Source organism: Nycticebus coucang, chromosome 4, assembly GCF_027406575.1.
Source record: "Nycticebus coucang isolate mNycCou1 chromosome 4, mNycCou1.pri, whole genome shotgun sequence".
Taxonomy (NCBI): domain Eukaryota; kingdom Metazoa; phylum Chordata; class Mammalia; order Primates; family Lorisidae; genus Nycticebus; species Nycticebus coucang.
Genome location: NC_069783.1, coordinates 71456798 through 71473220, shown reverse-complemented (window position 1 = coordinate 71473220; position 16423 = coordinate 71456798). Strand labels below are relative to the sequence as shown.

The 16423-nt window shown below is 37.3% G+C and overlaps 1 protein-coding gene across 1 annotated transcript in view; it reads left to right on the top strand.

Moving 5' to 3' along the window:
• EXOC6B (exocyst complex component 6B) overlaps window positions 1–16423 on the top strand; it is a 782024-nt gene that overhangs the window by 100529 nt on the left and 665072 nt on the right. The gene's annotated exons all lie outside the window — the stretch shown is intronic.

Below are 16423 nucleotides of genomic sequence, written 5' to 3'. Positions count from 1 at the left end.
CTCAAGAGATCCTCCCATTTCAAACTCTTGAGTAGCTGGGACTACAGGTGTGTGCACAGCTGAATTCAATTTTTGACATGCACTGTTTGAGATATCTTTGAGGATGTATAGTGGTTGGGTTTTGGGGTTTATAGGATTTGACAGAGATATGAAATGGTGTTAATTGATTTGGGAATCAGAAATGTTTAATAGTGAAAACTGTGGTATTGATGAGATCTCAGATGGTATATATGAAGAGTAAAAGGAAATAAAGGTCAAGCAGATATTGAGGGTCAAAGGGAAGAGTGTTATGAATGAAGGACAATCAAGAAGGAGTGTAATAAAAACCCTGAGAGTAGAGATTTTAAGAATAGGCAATGGTTAGACATGATGTATACAAATGAGGAGTCAAGTAAAAATGAATATTTGACTTTACAATTAGTAGGCTTTCATTGACTTAAGAATAGGTTCATTGGAGTGATATAGGTAAAAAACAAGTGATGTTGAGTCTAAGAGCAAGTCCAATTTGAGGAAATTGAGGAAATGTATATAGAGTGCTCGTTTAAGATCTCACCTGAAAAAGGAGAGAGCTAGAGAAGAAAGGATACCAGAAAGAAATTTATTAGAGGGGAGATTTTAATTTAGTACATTTTTTCCTCTTTAAAATAATAGGCAATGTTGTTTTGTTAAAATGAAAAGGTACATATTTTGTTGAAAGAAATTGGTAGAGATAAACAATTGAAAGTACAGAACAATATACCCTCTCCCCCCACCCCCAAAGATATTGATGAAATAACATTCCTGTAGTGGAAGAGAAATGAGATTTCTGGAATACAGGATTAGTTTTACATTAAGGTGAAATACCTATTCCATTGAGGTAGCAAACAAAAAATGTAAGGGTAGATAGAACTCTCAGTAGACTTGTGTACTGGAATGCAAGAAACTAAGAAGATTCATGCCTAAAAAGCCTGAATTTTGCTTATGAAGTAAAAAATGTTAAAATTGTTGGTTGTGAAAGAAAGTTGTAGGATCCAGGTTGGGATGTTAAATAGAATAGTGACACTTGGAATAGATTTTTTTTTTTTTTTTTGGGAGACAGAGTCTCAAGCTGTTACCCTGGGTAGAGTACTGCGGCATCATAGCTCACAGCAATCTCAAATTCTTGGGCTTAAGTGATTCTCTTACCCCAGCCTCCCAAATAGCTGGGACTACAGTCATTTGCCACAACTCCCAGCTATTTTTTTCTTGCAGTTGTCATTGTTGTTTTAGGTTTCCCAGGCCAGGTTCAAACCTGCCAGCCTTGGTGTATGTGGCTAGTGCCCTACCTACTGAGGTACAGGCGCCGCCTGGAATAGATTTTTATATAACAGAATAATGAGCTGCTAAAGACACACCACAAGTTTGAATGGTGCTAAGGGTGTATATATGTGTAGTATTTGTATAATTAGCCCCATCATAGTAAGGTTCTGCATACTGCTGAAGTTGAGCTGTGAAGAGAAGTGACAATAGGCAGTCAGTCTAAATATGTGACAGATATAATTGAACAGAGAAGAGTGCTGTTCTTCTGCTTCTTTAATGAGGCTTACAGGTCCATTGTTTTACTTTGAGGTTTATAACTCCCTTATAGCTTTTATTAATTCTGAGAACTTCTCAGCTATTTTTTTTGAATATTACCTATCTTTTATTTCTTTCATTAAAGCCATTCTGTTCTTCATGTCTCTTCTTTAACGTTTTCCATCTTTTGTCTCTCTGTGATGAATTTTGAATTTTTTATGTATACCTCCCATTAAATATTGTCCCCTCCATTAATTAAGTTTTAAATATTAGTTATTATGGTTTTTATTCTAAAAGTTAGATACTTTGTTTCCAGTTTATCTATCCATTTTGATAGTCTGATCTTTTTAAAATAACTTCCTCTTATTTCTTTAATTTAATGTCTTATTACACATTTTTATTTTTTTGTTTTTTGTGAGACAGAGTCTCATTCGTTGCCCTCAGTAGAGCGCTGTGGTGTCACAGCTCACAGCAACCTTAAACTGTAGGGTGCAAGCAATTATCTTGCCTCAGCCTCCCTGGTAGCTGGGAATATAGGTGCCCATCACAATGCCCAGCTATTTTTAGAGACAAGGTTTTGCTCTGGCTCAGGCTGGGTACACATTTATTTTTAATTTATATATATTAATTTTGTTTTTTTTTTATTGTTGGGGATTCATTGAGGGTACAATAAGCCAGGTTACACTGATTGCAATTGTTAGGTAAAGTCCCTCTTGCAATCATGTCTTGCCCCCATAAAGTGTGACACACACCAAGGCCCCACCCACCTCCCTCCTTCCCTCTTTCTGTTCCCCCCCCATAACCATAATTGTCATTAATTGTCCTCATATCAAAATTGAGTACATAGGATTCATGCTTCTCCATTCTTGTGATGCTTTACTAAGAATAATGTCTTCCACGTCCATCCAGGTTAATACGAAGGATGTAAAGTCCCCATTTTTTTTAATGGCTGAATAGTATTCCATGGTATACATATACCACAGCTTGTTAATCCATTCCTGGGTTGGTAGGCATTTAGGCTGTTTCCACATTTTGGCGATTGTAAATTGAGCTGCAATAAACAGTCTAGTACAAGAGTCCTTATGATAAAAGGATTTCTTTCCTTCTGGGTAGATGCCCAGTAATGGGATTGCAGGATCAAATGGGAGGTCTAGCTTGAGTGCTTTGAGGTTTCTCCATACTTCCTTCCAGAAAGGTTGTACTAGTTTGCAGTCCCACCAGCAGTGTAAAAGTGTTCCCTTCTCTCCACATCCACGCCAGCATCTGCAGTTTTGAGATTTTGTGATGTGGGCCATTCTCACTGGGGTTAGATGATATCTCAGGGTTGTTTTGATTTGCATTTCTCTAATATATAGAGATGATGAACATTTTTTCATGTGTTTGTTAGCCATTCATCTGTCGTCTTTAGAGAAAGTTCTATTCATGTCTCTTGCCCATTGATATAAGGGATTGTTGGCTTTTTTCATGTGGATTAATTTGAGTTCTCTATAGATCCTAGTTATCAAGCTTTTGTCTGATTGAAAATATGCAAATATCCTTTCCCATTGTGTAGGTCGTCTCTTTGCTTTGGTTATTGTGTCCTTAGCTGTACAGAAGCTTTTCAGTTTAATGAAGTCCCATTTGTTTATTTTTGTTGTTGTTGCAATTGCCATGGCAGTCTTCTTCATGAAGTCTTTCCCCAGGCCAATATCTTCCAGTGTTTTTCCTATGCTTTCTTGGAGGATTTTTATTGTTTCATGCCTTAAGTTTAAGTCCTTTATCCATCTTGTGATATCAATTTTTGTGAGTGGGGAAAGGTGTGGGTCCAGTTTCAGTCTTTTACATGTAGACATCCAGTTCTCCCAACACCATTTATTGAATAGGGAGTCTTTCCCCCAAGGTATGTTCTTGTTTGGTTTATCAAAGATTAGGTGGTTGTAAAATGTTAGTTTCATTTCTTGGTTTTCAATTGGATTCCAAGTGTCTATGTCTCTGTTTTTGTGCCAGTACCATGCTGTCTTGAGCACTATGGCTTTGTAGTACAGACTAAAATCTGGTATGCTGATGCCCCCAGCTTTATTTTTGTTACAGAGAACTGCCTTAGCTATACGGGGTTTTTTCCGGTTCCATACAAAATGCAGAATCATTTTCTCCAAATCTTGAAAGTACGATGTTGGTATTTTGATAGGAATGGCATTGAATAGGTAGATTGCTTTGGGAAGTATAGACATTTTAACAATGTTGATTCTTCCCATCCATGAGCATGGTATGTTCTTCCATTTGTTAATATCCTCTGCTATTTCCTTTCTGAGGATTTCATAGTTTTCTTTATAGAGGTCCTTCACCTCCTTCGTTAGGTATATTCCTAGGTATTTCATTTTCTTTGAGACTATGGTGAAGGGAGTTGTGTCCTTAATTAGCTTCTCATCTTGACTGTTATTTCTGTATACAAAGGCTACTGACTTGTGGACATTGATTTTATATCCTGAAACATTACTGTATTTTTTGATGACTTCTAGGAGTCTTGTGTTTGAGTCTTTGGGGTTCTCTAAGTATAAGATCATGTCCTCAGCAAAGAGGGAGAGTTTGACCTCCTCTGCTCCTATTTGGATTCCCTTTATTTCCTTGTCTTGCCTAATTGTATTGGCTAGAACTTCCAGCACTACGTTGAATAGTAAAGGTGACAGAGGATAACCTTGTCTGGTTCTAGTTCTAAGAGGAAAAGCTTTGAGTTTTACTCCGTTCAGTAAAATATTGGCTGTGGGTTTGTCATAGATAGCTTCAATCAGTTTTAGAAATGTGCCACCTATGCCTATACTCTTCAGTGTTCTAATTAGAAAAGGATGCTGGATTTTATCAAATGCTTTTTCTGCATCTATTGAGAGGATCATGTGATCTTTATTTTTGCCTCTGTTAATATGGTGGATAACGTTTATAGACTTGCGTATGTTAAACCAGCCTTGCATCCCTGGGATGAAGCCTACTTGATCATGATGAATGACTTTTTTGATGATAAGCTGTAATCTATTGGCTAGGATTTTGTTGAGAATTTTTGCGTCTATGTTCATGAGTGAGATTGGTCTGAAATTCTCCTTTTTGTTTGGGTCTTTTCCTGGTTTTGGTATCAGGGTGATGTTTGCTTCATAGAATGTGTTGGGGAAGATTCCTTCTTCCTCAATTTTTTGGAATCATTTCTGCAGTACAGGAATAAGCTCTTCCTTGAAGGTTTGATAGAATTCTGGAGTGAAGCCATCTGGACCAGGGCATTTTTTGGTTGGAAGATTTTTTATTGTTTCTTTGATCTCAGTGTTTGAAATTGGTCTCTTCAGGAGCTCTATTTCTTCCTGGCTAAGTCTAGGGAGAGGGTGTGATTCCAAATATTGATCCATTTCTTTCACATTGTTAAATTTCTGGGCATAGAGTTTCTGGTAGTATTCAGAGATGATCTCTTGTATCTCTGTGGGATCAGTTGTTATTTCCCCTTTATCATTTCTGATTGAGGTCACTAGAGATTTTACTTTTCTATTCCTTGTTAGTCTGGCCAATGGTTTATCTATTTTATTTATTTTTTCGAAAAACCAACTCCTTGTTTCATTAATTTTCTGAATGATTCTTTTGTTTTCAATTTCATTGATCTCTGATTAGATTTTGGATATTTCTTTTCTTCTACTGAGTTTAGGCTTAGATTGTTCTTCTTTTTCCAATTCCATAAGATCTCTTGTGAGATTGTTGATGTGCTCTCTTTCTGTTTTTCGAATGTAGGCATCTAAAGCGATGAATTTTCCTCTCAAAACTGCTTTTGCAGTATCCCACAGGTTTTGGTAGCTTGTGTCTTCATTGTTGTTATGCACAAGGAAGTTAATGATTTCCTGTTTTATTTCTTCCTTCACCCATCTGTTATTCAACAGAAGATTGTTTAGTTTCCATGCCTTTGGGTGGGGTGGAGCATTTTTGTTAGAGTTGAGTTCCACCTTTAGTGCCTTATGGTCTGAGAAGATACAAGGTAAAATTTCAATTCTTTTGATATTTGTTTTGTGTCCCAGGATATGATCAATTTTGGAGACTGTTCCATGGGGTGATGAGAAGAATGTATATTCTTTATCTTTGGGATGGAGTGTTCTATATGCGTCTATCAAGCACAGTTGTTCTAGGGTCTCATTTAAATCTCTTATATCCTTGTTTAATTTCTGTTTAGAGGATCTGTCCAGCTCTGTAAGAGGAGTGTTAAGGTCCCCTGTTATTATGGTATTATCAGATATCATATTGCTCAGACTGAGTAAGGTCTGTTTCAAGAATCTGGGAGCATTTAAATTGGGTGCATAGATATTTAGAATTGAAATGTCTTCTTGTTGTATTTTCCCCTTGACCAATATAAAGTGACCATCTTTGTCTTTTTTGACTTTAGTTGCTTTAAATCCACATGTATCTGAAAATAAGATTGCAACTCCTCTTTTCTTCTGAATTCCATTTGCCTGAAAAATTGTCTTCCAACCCTTGACTCGGAGCTTTAATTTGTCTTTTGAAGCCAGGTGTGTTTCTTGCAGACAGCAAATGGATGGCTTGTGTTTTTTAATCCAGTCAACCAATCTATGTCTCTTCAGTGGGGAATTCAAGCCATTAACATTTATTGAGATAATTGATAAGTGTGGTAGTATTCTATTCGTCTTATTTTGTGAGAGTCCATTGCTTAGTTTTATCTTTTGCATCAGTGTGGAGGTTAGGTTCTGTCCTTTAATTTCTGAGTTCTTATTTTGCTGCTGATCCATTGTGGTGGTCAGTGTGCAGAACAGGTTGAAGTATTTCCTGTAGAGCTGGTCTTGTTGTGGCGCATTTCCTCAATGTTTGTATATCCGTAAATGATTTGATTTTTCCATCAATTTTGAAGCTTAGCTTAGCAGAGTACAGAATTCTGGGCTGGAAATTGTTCTGTTTAAGTAGATTAAAGGTAGATGACCATTGTCTTCTTGCTTGGAAAGTTTCATTAGAGAAGTCTGCGGTCACTCTGATGGATTTGGCCCTGTAGGTCAACTGGCGCTTACTCCTGGCAGCTTGCAGAATCTTTTCTTTTGTCTTGACTTTGGACAGGTTCATCACAATGTGTCTTAGAGAAGCTCGGTTAGAGTTGAGGCGACCTGGGGTCCGATATCCCTCTGAAAGCAGTGTGTCAGAATCTTTGGTGATATTTGGGAAATTTTCTTTTATAATATTCTCTAGTATGGCTTCCATTCCTCTGGGGCATTCTTCTTCTGCTTCTGGAATTCCTATAACTCGTATGTTGGAACGCTTCATAAAGTCCCATAATTCTGACAGTGAACGTTCTGCTTTCTCTCTCTTCTTTTCTGCCTCTTTTACTATCTGAGTTATCTCAAAAACTTTGTCTTCTACCTCTGAAATTCTTTCTTCTGCATGGTCTAACCTGTTGCTGATACTTTCCATTGCATCTTTAAGTTCCCTGATTGACTGTTTCATTTCCTTCAGCTCTGCTATATCCTTTTTATATTCTTCTTATCATTCATCTCTGATTTGATTCTGTTTTTGGATTTCCTTTTGGTTATTTTCCACTTTATTAGCAGTTTCCTTCATTGTTTCCATCATTTCTTTCATTGTTTTCAACATGTGTATTCTAAATTCCCTTTCTGTCATTCCTAACATTTCTGTATAGGTGGAATTCTCTGCAGTAGCTACCTCATGGTCCCTTGGCGGGGTTGTTCTGGACTGGTTCTTCATGTTGCCTGGAGTTTTCTGCTGATTCTTCCTCATGGGTGATTTGTTTTATCTATTTCCTTGCCCTAATTTTCCTTTCACTTCCTTTTGCTCTTTAAGTTCTCGTGCCTGTGGACTAAGGGTTATAGGACCAGAAGGATGAGAAGGTTTAAGAGCAAAAAAGGGATGAAAGAAAGGAGGACCGAGTGATAAGGAAAAAAAAAGAAAAATAGAGAAAGGAGAGGGGGTGGGTAAAAGGAATATTGACAAAAAGAAGAGAGGCACAGAAAGAGGGAGATAGAGCAATATAGGTGTACAGTAGGGTACTTTGATACAACCTTAAAAAAAAACCACCTTCTGGGGGTGCCCAGTTGGGTGGTTCCCTTGAGGGCAGCAGCTCTTTGCTAACCTGATCAGACACAGTACCCCACCTCCACCAAGTAGAGAGGAAAGACAAAAATGCTATAAATCAAACCAAAACAAGCAAACAGAAAACTTTACGGGATAAAATTGGCTGGAAAAACCAAATAATAGCAGTAGAAACACTAACAAAAATGAAGTTCTAATTATTGAAATAGGCAGCAATGGGAAATTATAATTAAACTAGAAAAATTGAGAAAGAAAAAGGATCTGTATGGGAAAGGTTGAAGTTAAAAAACAAAACAACAATCCACAACATCAAAATAAACAAAAAAAACAACCAAACCAAAAAAAAAAAAACGAAAAAAAAAACACCACAACCAAAAACAAAGCAGTATGTATATGTTATTGAATATTGTCTGGGCAACACGTGGTCTTCTGGGGTATGAGATGTTAATTACAGTTCTGATACGACTGGAGGCTGCTAGTTTCTCAAACCCCAGCAGGTAGACACCCTAAATCTCTCTTCAGCCCACTTAAAAGGCACTTTGAACTTGTTCACTTACTGAGCAGAAGCTTTCTCAGGGAAGTGCTTGTCCCTGGAATCACTGCTGAAGGTGGCTATCCACTTACCCTGTGTGCCAAAACTGGTCTCCCTCTGCCCCCGAGGGTTAGGGCTGCAAGGCGGCTCAGATCCCACCCTTAGGCTACTTGGTCGCTGGGTTACCAGCTCCCACCCAATTCCAGCTCTGCGACCCTGTGGGCGGAGCTTGCCGGGGGAGATCGCTCACAATGGCTGCCTGGGACCCAGAGCCAAACACTATTAGCTCCCTCTGGCTCAGCGGCTCAGACTGGGGCCCTAGACAAAGGCCAAAGTTCTCCGCACTCCCGCTCAGACTCTCACCAAGGCAGTTCAGCTGAGTGCCAAGTCCAAAGACACCAAAACAGTTCACAGGTAAGGCCTTTCTGGTTTGCAGTCTCGCTGCTACTGAACTTACAGTTGCGGGCGGGTTTAGACGGATTGAACACACGCGACCACTTGCCGGTGTTCCACTGTTTTAGTCCTCCTCTTGGGGTCCAGAAGTCTCTCGCTGACTCCCTGTATCCTCTCAGGGGTGATGATAGGCAGATCCCACCAGCCAGAGATGCCTGGAGTCCTATATCCCCAGACTCACGGTGCCCAGATGCAAGGGAGCTGTTACTCGGCTGCCATCTTGCTCCGCCTCCCTCTTATATATATTAATTTTTAAGCCTTTTTGCATCTGGTTCTGCTATTGTGTTTCTTCTGTTTTATGTTTATATGCTTTGTTTCTTTGTGTTTTGTGACTTTTGATATTAAGTTCCAGCTCAAAGAATATTATTGTGAGAATTCTTAAAAGTGTGGGTTAAAGTTGATTTCTCCAGAGAAGATTTGCCTTTGCTTCAGTCAGTTATGTGAGGGTACTAACAACAATATTGAGACTACTTTTATTTTTTATTTTATTTAATTTTTTTCAGTGAGACTACTTTTAAAATAAATTCTCAGTTCAAGATTCCTTAGATCACATAGATAGTTTTTTCTTTTTTTGAGACAGAGTCTCACTTTGTTGACCTCGGTAGAGTCCTGTGGCGTCACAGCTCACAGCAACCTCCAGCTCTTGGGCTTAGGCCAGTGGTTCTCAACCTGTGGGTTGTGAACCCTTTATAACATTGAAAATACATCCTGTGTATTAGATATTTACATTACAATTCATAACAGTAACAAAATTACAGTTGTGAAGTAGCAGGGAAAATAATTTTATGGTTGGGGGGGTCACTACAACATGAGGAACTGTATTAAAAGTTGCGGCATTAGGAAAGTTAAGAACTGCTGGCTTAGGTGATTCTCTTGCCTTGGCCTCCGAAGTAGCTGGGACTACAGGCGCTGTCTACAACGCTGGCTATTTTTTTGGTGCAGTTTGACTGGGGCCGGGTTTGACCCCGCCACCCTCGGTATATTGGGCTGCTGCCCTACTCACTGAGCCATAGGCGCCACCCACTACCTAGACAGTATTAATAGTATGAATATAGGCCTCTCTGGTGAGAAGGTCAACTTGTGGTTAGATTATGGGAGTTTTCTCCGCACCCCCACCTGGAGCCAATACTAGAAAGGCATATTTGCAGTCCCCCTTATGGAGAAATGTTTTTCTCCTTTATCTTTTAGTAAAGATGTAGCCCTTGAGTATCATGGTTGTATTCACTTGGAGGCCTCTATTTGACTCTCATCTTATGTGGGCCTTTGTATTTTCAGTTATTAGTGGTAATTGTTCTAACAGTATGACATTATCATAGTAGTAGTTGTGGCAGTCTCTGTAACCTTAATTTGGAGTTTTCTTGCTTTCATTAGTTTATTTCCTAACAGTCTGTTATTGATTTGACTGATGTTTTGTGACAAGTTCCCCTTCCCCACTTTCTTATGTTATTTAACCAAAACCAGGCTTTTAGTAGGCCCTTTGGCTAGGCGCCAGTTGAAACTACTTAACCCTGTTTTTATTCCTCTGAAAATAGCCATGCTTGGGGTTCCCTTCCTTCTTTGAGGGAGATCTCCTCATAACATTTATTTGCTTACATGGGCTATCCTGGCAAAGCCAGTTGTATACCTTGGTTTATCTTCAAGGGTAGAAAAAGGATTTGGACATAATTGATCTCCTGTGGCAAACAAAAACATTTGGTTATAGTGTTCAGCTTAGTATTCATAAACTAGCAAATGCTTCTTCTGTCATTGATAATGATATACATTCACCTACTTCATTGCTATGCACCCAGAACATACAAATTATAATACTAAGGTCTGAGTTAAATTGATAAACAAAATGAAGTTAGAAGAAGGGACTTTAAACTCCCTTTGACTTCCTACAGTTTCTCTTTCAACATCATGCTCAAATCTGTTTTTCCACTTTATTTTTAACTTTTGGAATAAACAGAAATACTAATGATGCTTTTATGGAGCTTAATGAAAAGAAAATGTTTGAGGACTAAAACCATGACAGAAGTTAAAAAACATATATGTGAAAAAGACCAGAATAAACTCTGGAATTTCTTCTTGGATTAATAAAAAACAGAAAACAAAATGTTCAGTTCTTTGTGTTTTGAAGTTCTCCATGGTTCTGAAAACATCTTAACAGATAATGCTTTGTATGGTGTGATACTCTTTTGCAAAATTGGAAATTCCTATCAGTTAGTCTCTTACCTGTCCTTCACTTTCTTCATCGTCAGTATAAATGGAGGACCTCCTCTGTACCAGGGTCTGTGCTAGGAGGTAGAGATAAAATGGGTAAAATATGGTCTCTGCCCACAAGAGGATTAATGGTCTACTATGGGGAGATTGACAGATGAATGGGAATTTAAAATATAGTTCAATAGATTTTATGATGGTAATAATCACAAAGGAGGGGCACATAACATAGTGTATGTGATTTGAAAAGGGTTTTCTAGAAGGTGCAAGTTGAGATTTGAAAGGCAGAAAGGAACTCTTAACTAAACCGGAAACATAGGTGAAGAACAATCTAGGTCCAGGGAACAAAATTCTTTAGCAGTGTGTAGACTCTGACTTGCTGTTGATTGTTTTTATGATTTGCCTACTATCTTTGAAGACTAAATAATGTTGTACGTTTAGGATACTTTCCTCTGCAAATAACAGCCTATCTAGGGAAAGTGACTTACACAATAGGAAATTTAAGTCATATAACATGACGTCTAGAGATAGGGCTATTTCACAATTGCTTCACCATCAAGGACTCAAGTGTTTTTTATCTTAGATTATAGGCAGTATCTCCCCACATCACAGTATGGTTGCTGCATCCCAAGCATTATGCCCTAAAGGAGTAGTGTACAAAATAGGAAAATCAATTTTCCTGCATCCTTCAGGAAAGAAAACCTTTTCTTGGGCTTTCACTGCCAGATTTTCCTTTATTTTTCATTGATGAAAGTGGTGTCATATATCCTTATGTTAACTGGTCACTGACGGGGGACTGGAATTACCATGATTGATTTACAGAGTAATTGACATTGTGGTAGGATGGCAAACTAAAATACCAGAGCAAATTAGGACACTTCCAGTAGGAAGAAGAGAATAGTTGTGTAATTACAACTAACAGGCACTAACTCATCTTGATGTAAAAGTTTCTCTCTCTCCCTGTGATTTATTTGGGGGTTTCTGAAAATTAGACTCCATAGGTTAGCATTTCTTTAGTTGAATCAAAGGCTATATAAAAATTATTGTTAATTTGTAAGCATTACTTTTTGTTTACCTTTTATTAAGTGCTAGCATATTTTTGAGATTATCACAAATAATTAACCAGTGGTTAGTTATAGCAGTGTTAGCTGTAGCAGTAACAAGCAGAGTAATTGCTTGTTAGTCTTGTTTTACTGTGACACACCTGGGCATATCAAAAGCCTGTGATTTGTTCTCAAAGTCCTGCTTTCTTTCTTTCTTACTTTTTTTTCAATAAAGTTTCATTTTTAAAATTCCTGCTTTCTAATAGCAAAGGAAATGTAAACATTAGAGTACTTTACATATTATTTACTAATTAGTTACAAGTCTTTGCCCAACAGGATTATAGAATTTAGTTTTTAGATTTTTAAGCAGTCATGTTTACTTGGCCACATCATTTTAAGGCATTTTAGAAATGGGCCATCACCATCATCATTTAGAATGGGCCATCACTAGATGGCAGTCTTTCTCCATTTTAAATTACTTGTTAAAAGGGAAGAAACCTATACTGTTCAATTACAGTGTTGACTATCAGTATTAGGTTTGCGTCAGTAATTTCTGACCTTTCCACAGCTTAAACTTTGTTTATTTTTGTTTTTAACTTTTTATATATGGTAGATATATTAGTTTTCAAGGATTTATACTGAGATATACTTGAAATTTTGGTTCAAGGAAACTGTCAAGTAGTGATTTGTCCAAAATTGTCTTCTGTTTTTACTAGAAATTTGAGACAAAACCTTTAGGTCAGTGGTTTTTAACCTCTTTGATAACCAGCTGGAAACTCGGGGAAACTTCTTTCAAAAATGCATATATGTGTATACATATACCCCAATCCCACCCCAAATTTGGGAATCATGAAGTTTTTGAAGCATACCCATGTAACTACTAAATATAATCCACATTTCCTGTTTTAAATATGTGCATTTTACATTTTATTCTAACTTAAAATTCTCAGAATACTTTGGAAATCCACTGTAAACCTTTCATGTTATTCAACATTATAATTAAAGAGAGTATTAGAATGATAAAGGTCTTAAGATAGGAGAAATCAGTGGGGGATAATGATAAGGAGGTAGAAAGTTCATTAACTTGTTTAGAACTACTCCCTCTTTAAATTGTTCAGAAAATGTCTGATCTTTGTACTATGGACTGAATTTGAAAGCGGGGATGAATTGTAGAAACTAAAAAGCTAAGGTAGTACTTCAGAAAATTCGAATTGATTTTTTTCTACTTTATAAATGGGAAAGCTGAGGGTCACAGAGATTAACTGAATTGATTAAAGACTCATAGCTAATTAATTACAGTGCTCCGACCAAGGCCTTACAGTCAGGTATCTAAAGCCATCTTTCCTTGTTTGATTTTTGATTTTTTTTTTTTTTTCCAATAGGACATTCAGGATGCTTAGGGAGGCATTAATATAAATTCTGAATTTTTAAACTTTGGTATTTACTTTTCCCTTGCTTGTCTTTTGTGATGTTAATGTAGATCTTTGGAGGGAAAAGAAGGAAAAAGTTTTCCCTAATTTCTACCAAGTAGACTTGCTACCTAACTTAGAAAGTAGACTTGCTTACCTGACTTACTGGGTCAGGTTGTTGAAACCAAGAGGTTGTCTAATATTGAATAATACATCAGCTTATGCCATTTGGATTGCAGAATTTTCAGTTCTTTCCATTCTCCAAATGTCAAGGAATATGGGTATCTTTACATGGAAACCTTTCTTTTCCATTCATTAAAAGGGGGAAAATTCAGCTTATTTGAGATTAGTTGAAATGTCACTGATAGATTCTGTTTTGTGTATTCTAAATAGCTCCATCAGGCAAATGTTTATTCTACAGTTTTCTTACTCAACAAAGCAAGCATAATTTATAAGGTATTTGACAATCCCCTTTTACTTCAAAGGAAGGAGAATGAATCTAGATTGCTGTGCTTTTTCTGAAGTGTTTATAATCTTTACTGGAAACCAAACATATACTGTCATGCATGAGGATGTGTTCTGAGAAATGTGTTAGGCAATTTTTTTGTTTTGCTTATGTAATAATACCATATAGCTTAGATGTATGATAGGTTTCTAATAACACTCTATGATACCTACTTACAAACCTACCAAACACCCTAGGCTATGTGGTATAGCTTATTCCTCCTAGGCTATAAACCTATACAGCATGTTATTGTACTGAATACTCCAGGCAGTTGTAACACAATGGTAAGTATTTGTGTATCTAAACATAAAAAAGGTAATATGTTGTGCTATGACACTGCAACACTTCCAACCTCATTAGGCAATAGAAATTTTTTGGCTTCATTATAGTGTTAAGGGATCACTTTTGTACCTGTGGTCCATCATTGACTGAAACGTTATGCTGTGCATGATTATAAATGTTTTGTCCATGGTTAACCCTGAGTTTTAGGTAGTGGAAAGACCTGATGAGGAAAGTGTGCTTTCTGATCCATAGGATCAGGGTATGATCTTTGTACCTGCAAGTGATTATAGAACCAGAAAATGTTGGCAGTGAGCAAATGTGTATCTGTTGAACAAATATTAGTGACCAAAGAGGTCTTAGAAATCCTGCTGGTCATTTGTTATCAATGACCTTACTTACTGCCTACTACTTGTCTGGCACTGTTGTAGGGGTATGGTGATGAATATGGCAAAGTTGTTACCTTGAGCTCAGAATCTAATTAGGGTGGATTGTGGGAAGAGATAGACAGCAAACTGTGGATGATGATGAGGAGGAGATTGTTCAGATTGAGGGGGTTAGCATTATTAGCATAAGAATAGCAAAGCAAAATCCTGAGCCAAAAGGAGGCTAAAACATTTTTTTAAAAGCCAATATAGTTGGAGAATAGAGGATAGAAGGGATTGATTGGTGGTGGGAACTAGGAAGAGGGGAGAAATAGGGTTAGAGAAGTATCAGAAGCTAGATTATGTAGGGTCTTATAGGCCACAGTAAAGATTCAAGATTTTTATTCTTTTTGTAAAGAAAAACCATTGAGGAGGTTGAAACAGGGGAATACATCTGAATTATTTTTAGAAGATCACTTTATTTTATTTTATTTTAAATTTTATTCAAATTAATATGAGAGTACAATATTTAGGTTACATTGTTCTCACTTCCAGGGTAAAGTTCCTTTTGTAGAAGAGCCCCACATTCTGAGGGTTATACACCCTCAGAATGTGTACCTTAGGTGAGATAGAAGATCATTGTAATTGCTGTGTGGAGTGTTTGTTTTTGGGACAGGGGATAAGGGAGGGGGGGTAGGACAGAATAGAGACTGTTAGGAGGCCATTGTGTGTTATGATAATAGGAATAGATTTGGACTAGTGTTTCAGTGGAAAATGGTTAATTGCAAGACTTTTTTGGAGGTTGTTAGGACTTATTAATGGGTTAGATAGGGCATATGATGGAAAGAGATAGAGTAGAAATAATTCCTGGATTTTTGGTTCAGGCAAGTGGATGGTGCTATTAATTGTGATAGGGTGGGTTGGTGGTTGGGAATTTCAGGTAGGAATAAGTTTGGGAGTGGAGATCAGTTACTAGTTAACATTTTTTCCCCCCATGTCAAATTTGAGATGGCTTTTAAAAATCCAACTGGAGTTGTTAAATGCTATCTGGAAATTTGAATCTAGTGCTCAGAGAAATGCTCTAAATTATAGGTATAGTACTATACAGGTGGAATTTTAAGGCCATGAGATTAGAGATTAGATGGTAATGTTTGGTGAAAGAATGTAGATAGAAAAGAGGAAGGGTTTCAGGAATATTTAAGAACAGGATAGAAGAGGAGGAGCTGAGAAGGGGGATTAAGAAACCTTGTACATGTAGTACATGTATCATTGAAGTCTACAGAAGAGATTATTTAAAGAGATAGAACTATCAAACCATAACAAATGCTATTAGTTGGAGTAGGATGCATATTTACTCTAGTAAGGTAAGGAAGAAAGGAGGTAAGGATGTGGAAAAGAGTTTTGGTGGGAAGGAGAACAGAAAACAAGATGGTAGCTGGAGGGGGATTTGTAGTTAAGGGTGGGTTTTTAGAAGTCATGTTTATATACCTATGTGAATGGTCTAGTACAGAAGAAGAAATATATGATCCAGAGAAGAGATAAAAGGGAATAATGGCAGGAGTAAAGTTCTTGAGACAAGAAGAATTGACTGCAGATAAGAGCTTGGAATACTTTTTCCCTTGTTACAGGAAGCTGGACAGAGTAGAAGTTACAGATCTAAGTAGACTGGTAGGTTTTAGTGGGGAAAGGGGAGCTACTTCTCTGTATCTATTTTTTTTTTTGTAAGGTGTGTAGTCAGATCAGCAGCTGAGAGTGAGGGGAACATTTAAGGAGAGGAGAAAGTAAGGTTCCCACACATAAATATTTTGAGAACACAAAGTGACTTTTTTTGGGGGGGGGAGCAGAATAGGGGGATAGTTGTAGTAGGATTATATAGTGGTATCGAGTGCCCAATTTACATTTGTGAGTCTAGCCAGCACAGCTATGTGATTTTTCTCTAGCAGTGTTCAGCTTCTAGAGTAATTGGATAGTTATGTTTAACCAAATTTGAGAAAAATTTGACTAGTTTAATAGAGAAACAAAGATACAAAGGAGTTGTAATTTAGTCTTTTCAT